The following is a 16818-nucleotide window of genomic DNA, read 5'->3' as shown; positions in this document are numbered from 1 at the left end:
CTCAGATATATTCCATCGTTTTATTAGCTCTGCTGCAGGTGGTGCAAGTCGATTCTGCTCAGTTGTTGTTTTCACTACTGCATGTCAGACCAGTGATCCTGAAATAGCCACCAAAAGCCAACCACCTTCTGGAGTCATTACAGTTTATAATGTGTATGACAGAGCCAGAATAATATAAATGTAAAATTACATTTTCATTTACATTTTTTAACAAATGGTTACATTTTAAATGGTGTATGTTATGTATATTATTATTATTATTGTTATTATTAATAATATTAATACAGTGCATGTATTGTTTTTTTTTCATACCAAATTAAACAGGATGATCAAATTTACCAGCAAATGTCAGGTTGCATAACTGTTCGCATAAAATATTGTATTTTTATAGCTATTGCTAAAATCAAATCTAACCAATCATGAACTCATGAGAGTCATGTACTTCTGCATCATGGCCAGCAGCGGTGCAGATGATTGATGTGTCAGCTTCTTTTAAAACCACCTCACTGTCCATTTTATCAGCTCCACTTACCATATAGAAGCACTCTGTAGTTATACAATTACTGACTGTAGTCCATATGTTTCTCTACATACTGTTTTAGCTTTTACCCTGTTCTTCAATGGTCAGGACCCCCACAGGACCACCACAGAGCAGGTATTATTTAGGTGGTGGATCATTCTCAGCACTGCAGTGACACTGACATGGTGGTGGTGTGTTAGTGTGTGTTGTGCTGGTATGAGTGGATCAGACACAGCAGCGCTGCTGGAGTTTTTAAATACCGTGTCCACTCACTGTCCACTCTATTAGACACTCCTACCTAGTTGGTCCACCTTGTAGATGTAAAGTCAGAGACGATCGCTCATCTATTGCTGCTGTTTGAGTTGGTCATCTTCTAGACCTTCATCAGTGGTCACAGGACGCTGCCCATGGGGCGCTGTTGGCTGGATATTTTTGGTTGGTGGACTATTCTCAGTCCAGCAGTGACAGTAAGGTGTCTGATCCACTCATACCAGCACAACACACACTAACACACCACCACCATGTCAGTGTCACTGCAGTGCTGAGAATGATCCACCACCTAAATAATACCTACTCTGTAGTGGTCCTGTGGGGGTCCTGACCACTGAGGAACAGCATGAAAGGGGGCTAACAAAGCATGCAAAGAAACAGATGGACTACAGTCAGTAATTGTAGAACCACAAAGTGCTTCTATATGGTAAGTGGAGCTGATAAAATGGACAGTGAGTGTAGAAACAAGGAGGTGGTTTTAATGTTATGGCTAATCAGTGTATGTTGTTCTTTGTGTGTGTGTGTGTGTGTGTGTGTGTGTGTGTGTGTGTGTGTGTGTACATGTACACATGTTGATACAGAGCTGTGAGTGTTTAAAAGAGGAAGCTATAAGGAAAAGCAGTGGATACTGTGTCAATACAGACTATGGATGTTGTATGTCAGGGTGGAGGGAGGGGAGCAATATCAGTTCAGTGACATTATAGACATGATAAGGTTTTACACCAACAACTGTATGATCTGTGTAGGTGTATGAATATTTTTGGCAAGCAAATTATCAGAAAACCCCACAATGTAAGAACTGTCTATAATGTCACTGAACTACAGAGTTGTTGTAAAAGTCACATAAAAATAACTGCCACAACATACATTTTTGGCCAAAAGTATGTAGACTCCCCTCTAAATAACTGAGTGTTTGACCTGTTTCCAGGTTATTTTTTAAATTAATAATGTAAAATAAATGATATACTTCCTTTTTGTGTCATTTTATCTTGTAAAGGCCCCAGTATGACTGTGCCCCTGCACACAAACCAAGGCTAATAAAGATTTGATATTCAACAAGGCTGGAATATTAAAAACAAAGCCACAGTAAAAGATGAAACGAATTTCAGTGGCATATTTGGGATTTCTTGGGAGTTTTAAAACCCTCTGTACTTGATTAATAGCTTGTATGTGTTAGTCTGTTTGTGTGTATGTTGAGCAGGTTGTAATAGCCATGGGACTGTGGTTATTACATAGTGAGAAAGAGTCTATTAAATTCCCATTTCCACCCATTGTACTGGGAGTTGGCAGGTTTCCACATGTTTGTGTGAGTGTTAGAGTCTGAAAACCAGTCTCAGGCTGCAGGGTTAACATTACTACTGTGGAGGCCGCTCAGGTGGCGCAGCGGTAAAGTACGTTAGCGCACCAGAGTTGGGGTTTCGAATACATCGTATCGAACCTCAGCTCTGCCTCTCCGAATAGGCTGGGCGGCAGTATGAACAACGATTGGCTGTTGTTAGGGGCAAAAAGTCAGATCATAGGTCCTCATAACTGGTGCAACTGCGGCCCCTGCTGGCTGACTGATGGCGCCTGCACAGGGCTGAGGAATAATGCTGATGGGGGTGTGGCCCTCCGTACACAGTGCCCGTCAAGTATATGAACTCGACTCATGCGGGTGAAAAATGCAGTCTGTACTGACTGTACGTGCTGGAGGGGGCGCATGTCAGTTGAGAGGTATCCTCAGTCAGCGGTGAAGGGTCGAATCAGTATAGAGAGGACGCATTCAGGGTAATTGGACACGACTAGACTGGGGGATAAAAATTACAAGGCCAGCGTAGGACCCAAGAGCCTGTAGGTGCTCTGATAGCCCCTTGGAGGGTATGCAGGAAATTCACTGGTGATAACATTTTAACATTTACATTTTAGGCATTTAGCAGACACTATTATCCAGAGAGACTTACATAACAGCTGTAACAGTTAACATTTCCATATTCTAGTTTACGTAAACAACAGTTCAAGAACACAAATCTGCTGAAACAGTGAAAGACTCAAAGATGAGATGTTCAGACAGACAGAGGAAGTTTGTTCCACCACTTGGGTGCCAGTACAGAAAAGAGCCTTAATTCTCGTCTTCCCTGAGTTCTGGGTGAATAATTAAATTCCGCATTAATTACAAAATACTTTTACTATCTAATAAAGCACTACATGGTCTGACTCCACAGTATCTGAGTGAACTAATTGATCACTACAACCCAGCACGTTCCCTTCGCTCACAAGATGCAGGGTTACTTATTAGTCCCTAGAATTAAAAAGATCACAGCTGGTGGACGAGCATTTTCTTACAAAGCTCCACAATTTAGGAATAATCTCCCTGCCTCTGTTCGGGACTCGGACACGTCTCAATGTTCAAGTCTAGATTGAAAACATATTTATTTACTCAGGCTTTTGATTTGTTTTTTTAAACTAAACAAGCAAACTTAGTTATGCCGTAATAATTAGGGGCACCGGAGTCTAAAGCTACTCTCTGTAAAACTGACTTTTTACTCTTAACGATTTCACATTGTAACTACATCTTCTGTTGTTTTACCCCGAGGTGGTTCTGATGGACACCTGTTTATCCTCTCAAGGTTAAAGACTGCAAGTCGAGACCGTAGTGCCAACAATGCTGCTTCTACTAGATGTGACGGGAACCTGGCGTGTTTGCACCAAAAATGTCAAAAACTTACAATGTACTTTATCACAGACTGGACTGAATAATGAAGAACTCCAATTATTTTTTTGCTTGTGTTTGTATGATTTGTTTAAATCCTGTTTATTTAAAGTATCCTCCAGGCCACCCAACAAGGATGGAGGTCCCTGCTGAGTCTGGTTCCTCTCAAGGTTTCTTCCTGTCATTTTAAGGGAGTTTTTCCTTGCCACTGTCGCCCTCGGTTTGCTCAATAGGGATTGTTGGTCTGTTGGTCCTGGATTCTGTAAAGTTGCTTTGAGACAATGTCCATTGTAAAAAGCGCTATATAAATAAATTGACCTGACTAAATAGTATTAAATTAGACATAAAAACTTGTCCCAAGGTGACTATGTTAGAAGTTTTAAACAATGTAGGAATAAATTGGTGACCTGATATGAATTTTTAAATATTTAATAATTTATTAATGTTTAATAATATGAAATAATATTTAATATTTGATCTTGAGCTGCACTATTAAAACGGACGTGTGATGTCACTGTCTTTACCTCAAAATGATGAGACTGTAAACAAGAAAAACTGTCGTGTATGCAAAGTGCTACAAATAGCTTCCAACCTTCAGTGTGTCATCCTGTTTCCTGTTTGCACATGCTAACTATCCTTTCTCCTAGATGATTCATTTAAACACCATTGTCCTGGATGTAGAATAAAATTCTTCACCCATACTGTCATCTAATTTTTAAAATATAAAAATGTCTCCACTACAATATGTACAATATATAAAGGTTACATACAATAGAGTTGCATTAAATAGAAATATTTAATGCAACATGTGGCGATCAATAAAACATTAACATCCAAAAGATCAACCCCCTTACACATTCATGTTACTGTAACTGGCTGGATAAGCTCGTAAAACCACAAATAATACGAACAGATGTGTCATGAAAGATTTTACAAGCTCTCAGACTGATGATAAAGAATGAGAAGAACAGGCAGCTCACACAAAATGCATATGCTAAAATGAAGCACTGGGATGGTAATGCACCTGATATTTGCACACTAAGACTATCAGAACTATTTTTGTTTGTTTGGGTTTTAACGTCATGTTTTACACTTTGTGTTGTGAACTGTGAATCTTGTGTAATAAGTAACTACCGTTATTGTCATGAATGTAACCAGTCATGGACAATTTAGTGTCTCCAGTTCACCTCACTTGCACGTCTTTGGACTGTGGGAGGAAACCGGAGCACCAGGAGGAAACCCACACAGACACGGGAAGAACATGCAAACTCCACACAGAAAGGACCCGGACCGCCCCACCTGGGGATCGAACCCAGGACCTTCTTGCTGTGAGGCGACAGTGCTACCCACTTAGCCACTGTGCCGCCCCACAACTATTTAAAATACTAACTGGTCAGAAGATAAAGTATGGTGGATAAAGCATTATGATATAGGGCTGCCTCTCTGCTGATGGCACAGAAGAATTACACATTAATAGAAGACAATTAAATCTCATTAGTGAAGAAACCTGAAAACCGAATCTGGGGAAAAGGTAAGACAATAACTTTAAACAAACAGACAAAACTGTTTCAAAAACAGGAACATGATTTGAATTACGGAGGGATTTGGGGTCTAACGCTCCTAATTAATACTTATGTTATACGCAGCTGACACAATCTACCTTAGAAACTCAGAAAGCAATTCAGTGTATAAAACAAGCTAGCTGGTTACTTACATAATAAGGGCGGCATGGTGGCCCGGTGGGTAGCACTGTCACCTCACAGCAAGAAGGTCTGGGTCCTTTCTGTGTGGAATTTGCATGTTCTCCCTGTGTCTGTGTGGGTTTCCTCCAGGTGCTCCGGTTTCCTCCCATAGTTCAAAAACATGCAAGTAAGTTAAACTGGAGATACAAAATTGTCCATGACTGTGTTCAATATAAACTTGTGAACTGATGAACCAAATAGCAAAACATGACGTTACAATCCGAATAAATGAATAAATAATAAACTTACATTAACATAGGTTGCCATTTATATATACACACTGATCAGTCATGTCACATTAAAACCACCTCCTTGTTTCTACACTCACTGTCCATTTTATCAGCTCCACTTACCATATAGAAGCACTTTGTAGTTCTACAATTACTGACTGTAGTCCATCTGTTTTTCTGCATGCTTTGTTAGCCCCCTTTCACCCTGTTCTTCAATGGTCAGGACCCCCTACACTCCTACCTAGTTGGTCCACCTTGTAGATGTAAAGTCAGAGACGATCGCTCATCTATTGCTGCTGTTTGAGTCGGTCATCTTCTAGATCTTCATCAGCGGTCACAGGACACTGCCCACGGGCCGCTGTTGGCTGGATATATTTGGTTGGTGGAAATCTCAAAGCTGATATTGCCAACAGCTTTGAATAAATTCTGAATGCTTTCAGCTTTATCAGTTTCTTTTTTATTAACATATGTTTGTTACTACTTATAAATACAGATGTGTCTGTGTGTATTTAAAACTACAGCATTTTGTATGTAAATTTAAAATAAATATAAGCAGTAAGTTGTATAGATGTGATTGAATATTGCACTAGTAAGTGTGAGCTCTGGAGAGAAGCAGAGAGAGGGAGAGAGTTATGGTGAGCCACAGAGTGTTATGGAGACCCTGGAGCAGGAAGCAGTGTTGCTGGATCTGATACATAACCAGGAAGCTCGCTAAGCAAAATTCAAACAGCGGGCAGGGAGAAACAGGAAAAGCCGCTGGTCTCCTGTCTGCTAAGTGTTTGCTCAGCCTGCCATCCTTTTTCCCTTGAGTCTCTGTTGCCTTACAGCTGGAAGAGTTGACACGACACCTAGCCAGTCGAAGTCGAACCGGCCTATTGTTGCTTTAAATGGAAAGATATACATCAGTATACACCGATCTTGTTTCTACACTCACTGTCCATTTTATCAGCTCCACTTACCATATAGAAGCACTTTGTAGTTCTACAATTACTGACTGTCGTCCATCTGTTTCTCTGCATGCTTTGTTAGCCCCCTTTCATGCTGTTCTTCAATGGTCAGGACCCCCGACAGGACCACCACAGAGCAGGTATTATTTAGGTGGTGGATCATTCTCAGCACTGCAGTGACACTGACATGGTGGTGGTGTGTTAGTGTGTGTTGTGCTGGTATGAGTGGATAAGACACAGCAGCGCTGATGGAGTTTTTAAACACCTCACTGTCACTGCTGGACAGAGAATAGTCCACTAACCAAAAATATCCAGCCAACAGCGCCCCGTGGGCAGCGTCCTGTGTCCACTGATGAAGGTCTAGAAGATGACCGACTCAAACAGCAGCAATAGATGAGCGATCGTCTCTGACTTTACATCTACAAAGTGGACCAACTAGGTAGGAGTGTCTATTAGAGTGGACAGTGAGTGGACACGGTATTTAAAAACTCCAGCAAACACACACTAACACACCACCACCATGTCAGTGTCACTGCAGTGCTGAGAATGATCCAACACCCAAATAATACCTGCTCTGTGGTGGTCCTGTGGGGTCCTGACCATTGAAGAACAGGGTGAAAGCAGGCTAAAAAAAAGTATGTAGAGAAATAGATGGACTACAGTCAGTAGTTGTAGAACAAAGTAGAAACAAGGAGGTGGTTTTAATGTTATGGCTGATCAGTGTACATCAGTATATGTTATAATGGGTGATCGTGTGGCACAGCACCTAGTAACCCGAGTTCTGAATAACTGGGTTTGTGAAACTCCAAGCACTCCACTTCTCTCTCACTTTCCCAAAACATGTAGACTGATAACTCTAAATTGCCCCTAGGTGTGTGTGTTTTAACATATTGAGCAGGTAAAAGAGTACATGTATGAATGAATGAACTGGCACACTGGTCAGTATTCCTGTCTTACGCTCAGTCAGTCCAGTTTGCACTGACCACAGTGATGCTGATCAGTATGAAATGGTTACTGAAAGGTTTAAATTGATTAATGGACGTTTGGTGTGATGTGATCCTTGACTGGTGGTAATTCCGATGATAAATGATGCTCTTGTGTGTCCTCTACAGTAGGTTTGTATATTTATCCTGGGTTATGTGAAGATGTTCCCAGACTTTGTGTTTTTGGGAGAAGTGAAAAGCATTTTTTTGGGTTGCAGATAAAAGGCTGTTCCACCTCATTTCCATCGTTTATAGGCATAAACATCCAACCTCATAAAAACTAAAGAATAACATCTCTCATCTGGAATCTTAATGTTAAAAATCTAATTTACTCGACTTTTTGTGCACCACATATTGCCATTAATCAGCTACAATATATTTGGTGTTTATTCTTAGCCAGGAGCAAAATGTTTGAAGTAAGAAGGGACTTCCCATTAAATGCAATACTTTGTTAATAATTAAGCTCCTAATAAAATATATCTACAGTACTGTGCTCTTGATTACAGCTAATTGAGCCAACAAGATTTGGATCACTGCACTTTACAATGCTGTGTTAGTGGTGTGTTAGTGTGTGTTGTGCTGGTATGAGTGGATCAGACACAGCAGCGCTGCTGGAGTTTTCAAACACCTTACTGTCACTGCTGGACTGAGAATAGTCCACCAACCAAAAATATCCAGCCAACAGCGCCCCGTGGGCAGCGTCCTGTGACCACTGATGAAGGTCTAGAAGATGACCGACTCAAACAGCAGCAATAGATGAGCGATCGTCTCTGACTTTACATCTACAAGGTGGACCAACTAGGTAGGAGTGTCTAATAGAGTGGACAGTGAGTGGACACGGTATTTAAAAACTCCAGCAGCGCTGCTGTGTCTGATCCACTCATACCAGCACAACACACACTAACACACCACCACCATGCCAGTGTCACTGCAGTGCTGAGAATGATCCACTACCCAAATAATACCTGCTCTGTGGTGGTCCTGTGGGGGTCCTAACCATTGAAGAACAGGGTGAAAGCAGGTTAATAAGGTATGTAGAGAAACAGATGGACTACAGTCAGTAATTGTAGAACTACAAAGTGCTTCTATATGGTAAGTGGAGCTGATAAAATGGACAGTGAGTGTAGAAACAAGGAGGTGGTTTTAATGTTATGGCTGATCGGTGTATTTTTAGAGAACTCATAACAACCCTAAAACATATTAAGATGAAATATAACGGCTATCCCACGACTGCCATGACAATAAAAATGTTTGACTTGTAATAAGAATAAGTTGATGTGTGTTAACTGGCACTGGGATCGATTTCTTTGAGTTTGGAAGCGAGTATCAGGTTCTACAATAAAGTCGGTGTTTTTACTCACTTAATCAGCCAAGTCAAAAAAGTCTGCTGAGAAAATCATTGATTAAAGTATTATTCATCCAACAACTACATATTCAGGCCTGTAAAACAAGTATCTGCTCCCATTCTAATTGCCTCTTCTATTGCAAATTTGTGGTACTGATAAATTTCAGTTTATTAAACAAATCAATGTTAAATAAATAGAACTTTGTTAGTAACACTTTTATTAAACACATTTTAATTTAATCAGGGAATCTAAAAACTGTACCTGAAATTACTACTATATAATTATCACCTTATACTGTATATATACACACACACATTTACATATGCATTTTCAGCAGACGCCTTTATCCAAAGTGACTTACAACTGAGACCGTACTCATTGCAAGCTAATTAGGGTTAAGGGCCTTGCTCAAGGGCCCAACAGTGGTAGATGTGGGGTTTGAACCAGTGACCTTCCAGTTACTAGTCCTGTACTTTAATTGCTGAACTATCACTGCCCACACACTGGACCACCATTTTTACATAATAAACATTGTTAACATGTATGCGTGAAAGACGAATAGGGTGTTCCAAGTACCAAAAAAATAAAATGGTTGTATAAGTTGTATAATTTTTTCATTTAATATTGTGCACAAATGTGTCACCTATGTAAATATGTATTTTTTTTCCTCAGCATTTTGCTTATTTGATAATTTTAGTGTTGTTGACACACAACAAGGGCACAAAAATGTCATTCAGTGCAACGACTAATTTATGACAAAATACACACACAAGGAACAATCTTAGCCATTTCAAATGTATAAGTTTAGTATATCTCTTACAAAAGATTTAAAACCTCAGAAGAAACTGTACTTACTCTGTTTTGAATTTTCTGTGCCTTGTTTGTACTCTAATGCGTCTTGGTATTTTGTTTATTTGTATACAAGATGTTTTTGCTACACATTCTATTCTATTTGAAACCCAATCAGACTCTGTTTTCTATGAAGCAGGCCTGGATTCTCTTGCATTCACATGACAAAAATATATAATAATTACTTATTACAGTTATTTTAAGCAAATGTTTTTGTTGCACTGTATGATGATTTTATGTTGCACTGAATGACATACTCCAAATTATCCTGTTACATCAGAATATTCATGACTTAATTTGTTTTTAAGTTCTTTATTGATTAAAGTAGCAGTAGTAGAATGAAAATATGCCACACCAGTGGCAAGTATGTGTTATAATATTACTACATCATGAAAAAAGTAAGGCAATCAAAAACATAGCTAATGAAGCCATCATAACAACTTGTAAGGCACCAGAACAGTGTGGAAGTTTGGAATTTGTGTCATAACACGTGAAAAAGTTGCTGCAGTAAATCTAAATTCATTCAGCCGTGAAAACCATTTGAAGTCGCATTTTATTTCATGAACTGAACAAATGTTTTCCAGTCTTTTGTTGTTAACCTTGAGGTTCTTGCTGTACATGGCTTTGGTTCTGCGATTATGATTTTGACATCAGACTTAAGGTAGTAAATTTCATCAGGTGGATTTGGCCACACAAAGGAATTTCTGTTTCAATTTTGTAGCATGCAGCTAACTTGCACCTCATCTCCTACAGACAGCAGTACCTGCCCAACGAATGGCAGGTCATCGTACTTGACAATAACAAAATCTCAGGGACCACTTCATCATAAACATAATTATTAATATTCATTGTAATTACTGCTCTTATTAAGGAAGACTAGAATGGAAAAAAGTGGTTTTAATATTTAAAAATAATTTCAAAACATTATAAAGTCAGTATAACAATGTCATTGTCAATTTAGTGCAACAGCGAAATTCTGTTGCATTGAATGACTGTTGTTGTACTGAATGACAGAAATTTTACTTAAGCACATTTTACAGTTATCCCAGTGGTTAGCAAAAGCTAACATTGACCTTAGCTCAAAGACATTTCTACACATATTCACATTTAAATGTTAATAACCTTGTTTGTTTACAAGATTAACCGTAATATTAGGTTTTCTGTGTTGTACTGAATGACACTCAGTTTTGTTCTTTAATGTACTGTGTCAGTAAAAAGAAATTTTTATCAAATAATGTTAAAATGCATTGACCTCGTGTGTGTGCTGAAGGGTCCCCAGGAGTCTTCTTTTGTTGTTATAATTGGTCACATGACTGCAGTAGCTTGATTGCATATTCAAATAAGGCTTTTTATTAACGTTGTACTGAATGACAACTGAAGATTGGGAAAATGGGGACTGAAAGTATCCTGAATATTATTAATATTAAAAAACACATCTGATTGAATATTATTTAATATGTCACACATGACATTTGTACAATTATGCCAAAGCAGTAAATTTTAAGTTTTATTAAGATTAATTAGTTTTTTCTTAATGTTTTATTACTTAAAGAGGTAGGGGGACCATTGCACTGAATGACATTTTGGGGGTTTCAAGGGTTATTTTTTCAAAAATCATACATTTTCCGTAAAAATTACTTTAGGTTTCAGTAAAGATGTACAAATGGAGTAGATTGAAGGTATATCCACTTATATTAATATAATTGTATATTATTTATCAAATGGGGACACTAAAAAGTTACGTCTCGTCTTTGACCCGTATACAATTATTGATAAAAAAATAAATAAATGCTTTTAACTTTGTGGCAACAGTTTGGGGAAGGCTCTTTTAATAATCCAGTATGCATAATACACCATTATACACGGTTTGTTGACTTTGGTGTGGTCAGGGCTCAGTGTTTTGCAGTGAGCCTGCATTGAGCCCTGACCTCAACCTCATTAATCAACTTTGAGATGAATCGGAATGCCGACTGTGAGCCATGACTTTTGGACTTACTGATTTTTCAATAAATATTTATTGGGTTTAAGTCAGGACTATGACTAGGCCACGTTGAAACTTGAATTCTGTTAATTTATAGAATTTATAGAAGTTAATTTATTAGTGAACCCAATAAAATGTTCAGTACATGTGTACAAATCAGTCTGTGAACTAAGGCCACTTAGAAAATCTGGGTATGTAAAACAGAGGTGCAAATAAAGATGTAATTAGATACAATGTCAACTACAATAACAGAAATAAACAGATATGGTGTATTGCTCTTTAATGATTGTTTAACTGATAATCATTTGCATTTCCAAGCTTGATAAATATTAGGACAGGCTGTAATTGATTTTGTGTTGTTCATTTTACTCTTTATACCACAGTTTGTGCTGTAAAAGTACACTAGCCTACTACTGCTGAGATCTGGGGTTCCAGGGTTCAAATCTCAGCAGTGCTATTGGCCTGTCAATATGTCTGGATGGTGGACAAAACAGCCTAGCCATTGGGAGGTGCACTTGTCAGTGCGTTCTCAGTGCTGAATAGATATTGGAGGGAGGTCATCTGTCCTAAAGTCTGGTATAAGGACCAGATCTGCTGTGGCGAGCCTTAAATATGGGAGCAGGAAGGAAGGAAAAAACAGTACTTTGTTCTTTAGTACACTTCACTAAGATCTGATAGATCCACATATCTTTTTTTTTTCCAAGTTTCAAAAAATTCAGGTGTTTCATTCAGTCTAATCGCCACAGGTGTATAAAATCAATCACTGAGTCAAAACATGCCAGCCTGCTTTTACACTGACATTTTCAGCATTTAGCAGATGCTTTTTATCTAAAGGGACTAACAATACTGTGACAGTATATTGTCTAAGCAATTGAGGGTTAAGGGCCTTGCTCAAGGGCCCAACAGTGACAACCTGGCAGTGGTGGGGCTTAAACCAGCAACCTTTTGATTACTAGTCCAGGAACTTAACCACTAGGCTACAACTGCTTTACACACATTTGAAAAGAAATGGTCGTTCTATAGAGCTCAGTGAATTCAAACTAGATACCACCATTGCACCAGTTTGTGAAATTTCTTGAAAAGTGGAAGCGGTTATACTCAGCCATGAAGTCTAGACTGCATAAAGTTACAGAGCAGGGTCGCCAATAACTGAATAACTGCACAGTTCCAAACTTCCTCTGGCATTAACATGCAGGAATGAATGTATTGTAACAAATGAAATGTAATATTTGGGTTCATACTGTCTGCAATGAAATAAAAGTCCATACTGCCCCAACTTTTTCTGATTTAGGGTTGGTTGACCTAACAGGAACCCAAAAAACGTAACCCAAAAAACACATTTCACTACTGTGGTAAACAAAAAAACATGTCAGAAACAACAGTACACCAAACCACTGTCCTAAAATTAATAATCCTGGGTTGTTTTCATCATCTTGTTTTTTCCTTTCATTTAAAGAGAGTGAAGCTCCTGCAGCTGTCTGAGCCTCCTTTCTTCTTCCTTTACTCCCACCTTTTGTTTTCCAACACACACACACACACACACACACACACACACACACACACACACACAACCATGGCATGTTTTACAGCCGTATCTCCCACAGACATCATAATAGCGCCAAAACATCAAGAATACACAAATATTCAGGAGCAAACTCACACACTCCTAAGAGGTATACAGGAAATGACCCTATTGTGTTCAGGGTTCCTTCTGCTCCCCCCTTCCCATCGCCAGTACACGAACAAAGTGCAGATGATCTCAAAGACATGTGTGTTATGAACAAATAAAAGCATTAAATCCACATACTTCTGTTTAAAACAGTGCATTTCTCAGTACTTGAGATTGAGTTTGACTTGTTAGTGATTAAAAAATCATGTTTAATATGCAGTGTTAGAAAGGACAGTGTACTAACCAGAACAGAGTTAAAGCAACTAGTTAATAGTTAGGTCACTAAGTGCAAATGGTAGCTACAGTAGATGCTGTATACAAATTAAACTTACTGCGCCATTATGTAAAAAATCCTGATTCTTCTTCTGTCTAATCAGATTTCTATTGATCTCATATTTAAATCTACAGAGTCAGATTACCTCAGTCAAACAAAAAAGGAATTTTGGAAGAAAATAAGGAATTGTAGAGTGATCGATGAGTGCTGTGGCCATACAGTTGAGGGTTTGACTATGACTTGTGAATCCTGGAGATTGTAGTTTTCCTACAGAAGCCTCCTCCTTGGACCTGCTACTGAGGTGGCAGTAGTTGGTGTGATAGGTCCTCCACATAATCTAAGTGCTGGGTGATCAAGGTGGCCACAACGGAATGTATTCTACAATAGGGGGTCTAGAACACCCTCAGTTGGAATCTATGAGCATTCCTTCCCAGTCCACCAGATACTGGAGACATCCTCTTCTCCTATGAGAATCCATCAGGGACATTTTGGTGTAGGTGGGAGCTCAGGAATGACCAGTAATGTGGGTTTAATTACCTTTCGACTGTTTGATATAAGCACAGTAAAATCCTTGATCTAGTTTTACCTGGCTTTACCTGTTCCGTTTTATTTTAGCGCATCCAATTGCCTAATTGCGTCATGCTTCCTCTACACCAATGCCGATCCCCGCTCTGATTGAGGAGAACGAACCCACGCCCCCTCCAACACGTGGGCAGCAGCCGTATGCATCTTATCACCTACACTTTGACAAGTGCGGTGTGGATCAGCACTCTGTATGGAGAGACACACCCTGAGAGCACTCTTTTCTCATCTCTGTGCAGGCGCCATTAATCAGCCAGCGGAGGTCGTAATTGCATTAGTTACAAGAGAGAGAGTCCCTATCCGGCTTAATATCCCACCCCTATCTGAACAACAGGCCAATCGTTGTTCATGTGGCTGCTCAGCCTAGCCGGCAGGCACAGCTGGGATTCAATACGATGTATTCGAGATCCCAGCTCTGGTTCCAGCGTGTGTTTTTACCGCTGCGCCATCGCACTTGTTGGGAGTTCGAATCCCAGCTCTGCCATGCAGCCACTGTTGGGCCCTTGAACAAGGCCCTTAACCCTATTGGCTCCAGGGGCGTCATACAATGGCTGACCCTGCGCTCTGACTCCAGCTTCCAAACAAGATGGGATATGCGAAGAATATATATGACAAATAAAGGACCCTATTCTATGTATTCTGGTTATGTCCATGTGACCACATGACTCAGTGGGTAGCACTGTTGCCTCATAGCAAGAAGGTCCTGGGTTCGATTCCCAGGTGGAGCAGTCAGGGTCCTTTCGGAGTGGAGTTTGCATGTTCTCCCTGTGTCTGTGTGGGTTTCCTCCCACAGTCCTGTGACATGCATAATTGGAGATACTCAACTGCCCTAGATGTGTGAGTGTATTTGCTCTGTGATGGATTGGTAACCTGTCCAGAGTAGTTCCTGCATTTTGCCCTGTGAATTATAATAACAAATAGATAAATAGACAATTGATGACCAGGTGAGTGAGTAAGTGTGTTAGTAGGTGATAGACTGGGCACTGTTCAAAGTATAATACTTGCTTCCAGTTTTCCCAGGGTAGGCTTCCCAAACACATGACCATGACCAGAAGAAAGAGATTTCTAAAGATTAATTATTAATTTATGAATTGTTGGAAAGAGGAAGCGTTTGTTTGTGTTGGTGTGTTTGCAAACAGTGCCAATCCCAAACCCAAAAGTAAAAGACGATGAACAAAACTCTTCCAGTAAGATCAGTTCTGATTTTACATTCAGAACTTCAGAAATGACGTTTTAGGTTTTAAACAGCGTGGTGTTCCCCGTACTACTGTTTCTGGTTGAGTGGAAGGGAAGCAATAAAGCTAAAAGTGGGTATTAAGTTACTTATTAACTTATTCCTCAGGTGACAAGTAAAAGTCACACCTCGGACAACCTTTGCACAGCATACCTCCATTTTCTTTCTTTGAAAACACCCAACAAAAGGGACGTGTGTAAATGCTAAAATGTGAATACAAAAGATTCATCTTTCTGTTTTATTTAAAGGGACTGGATGGTCAGGACTCTGGTATGTACATAGAACATTTTAACCAATCAGTGATTAATGCTCTGTACTGCATTTCAGTCAAATCAGCACTAGGACTGGAGCAAGACTAAGCAATACAAGATCAAGAGTGTTTACAATTTATGATAAATGGCAGAATGTTTATGAGCTCCAAAAGTTAAAGACGGATGTACAGACACGTACTAAAATCGTTGCCAAAGTGGTCAAGATTTGAAGCATCAGATTTAAAGGATCTGTAGGGAAGCAGGCTGCTTTACTGTAGCATGATAATAGCAAGTTGAAATGAACTGAAGAGACACATCACATGTCTCGCTGCGCTGATGTTATTCATTGTGTGTTAACTACAAACATAATATACCCTGATACCCTTGTAATGTTCCGTTTTTAACAACAAGACAAACATGAGGAACTCTGGACTCTATGAACATGTAAAATCTTGTTTCTCCTTGTTCTGCAGGGCTTATGGATAAAATGTTTGATATATCTTGTTATATAAAGTAAAGGTAGGGCTCAATCCTACAATCCTTAACTGTTTGTAGCTGATACTGAATTTTTAAACTTAACTTTAGGTTGGACATGTTGAAAAATGTAATTCTTTAAGAGCCATAAAGTATAAACAATAATGGATATTTTCTGTGGAAATGAGTGTGTAAGAGCATGTTGACGTCAATAATGAATTGATTTTTACCAGATATTTTAAGCAGTTATCATAATTGTATTTTTTGTGCAAAATTGACAAAAAAGAAAAAGTAAAAGCAGCGATATAAAAATCATGAATCAAATACTTACCAGTAAAGCGCCTTGAGAGCAGACTAGCAGGGGTAACTTTAAACTAATTGTGCACCCAACCAATCAGAAATAAACTACATGAGAGATTAAAATATACAGTATATTGGCTACATTAGGAACTTTACTGAGTGAGTTTACATGCTACTAGTATTTAAAAAGAAGTGATGCTATTTGCAATTAAACTTGAATATTAGTAGGCAATCAGAATCAGAAGAATCAGTAATCAGAAGGTCGTACTGGGTACTGGACTAGTAATCAGGTAGGGTACTGGACTAGTAATCAGAAGGTCACTGGTTCAAGCCCCACCACTGCCAGGTTGCTGCTTGGACCCTTAACTGGTCAAATTGTATACTGTAACTATAATGTAAGTCGTTTTGGATAAAGGTGTCTGCTAAATGCTGAAAATGTAAACTAATAGTGCCACCATTTGTATCAGAGACCAAATA

The sequence above is a fragment of the Trichomycterus rosablanca genome, chromosome 6 (assembly GCF_030014385.1).
Source record: "Trichomycterus rosablanca isolate fTriRos1 chromosome 6, fTriRos1.hap1, whole genome shotgun sequence".
In the NCBI taxonomy this organism is placed as follows: Eukaryota; Metazoa; Chordata; class Actinopteri; order Siluriformes; family Trichomycteridae; genus Trichomycterus; species Trichomycterus rosablanca.
The sequence above is the reverse complement of the archived record's forward strand: the minus strand, read 5'-3'. Positions refer to the sequence as shown.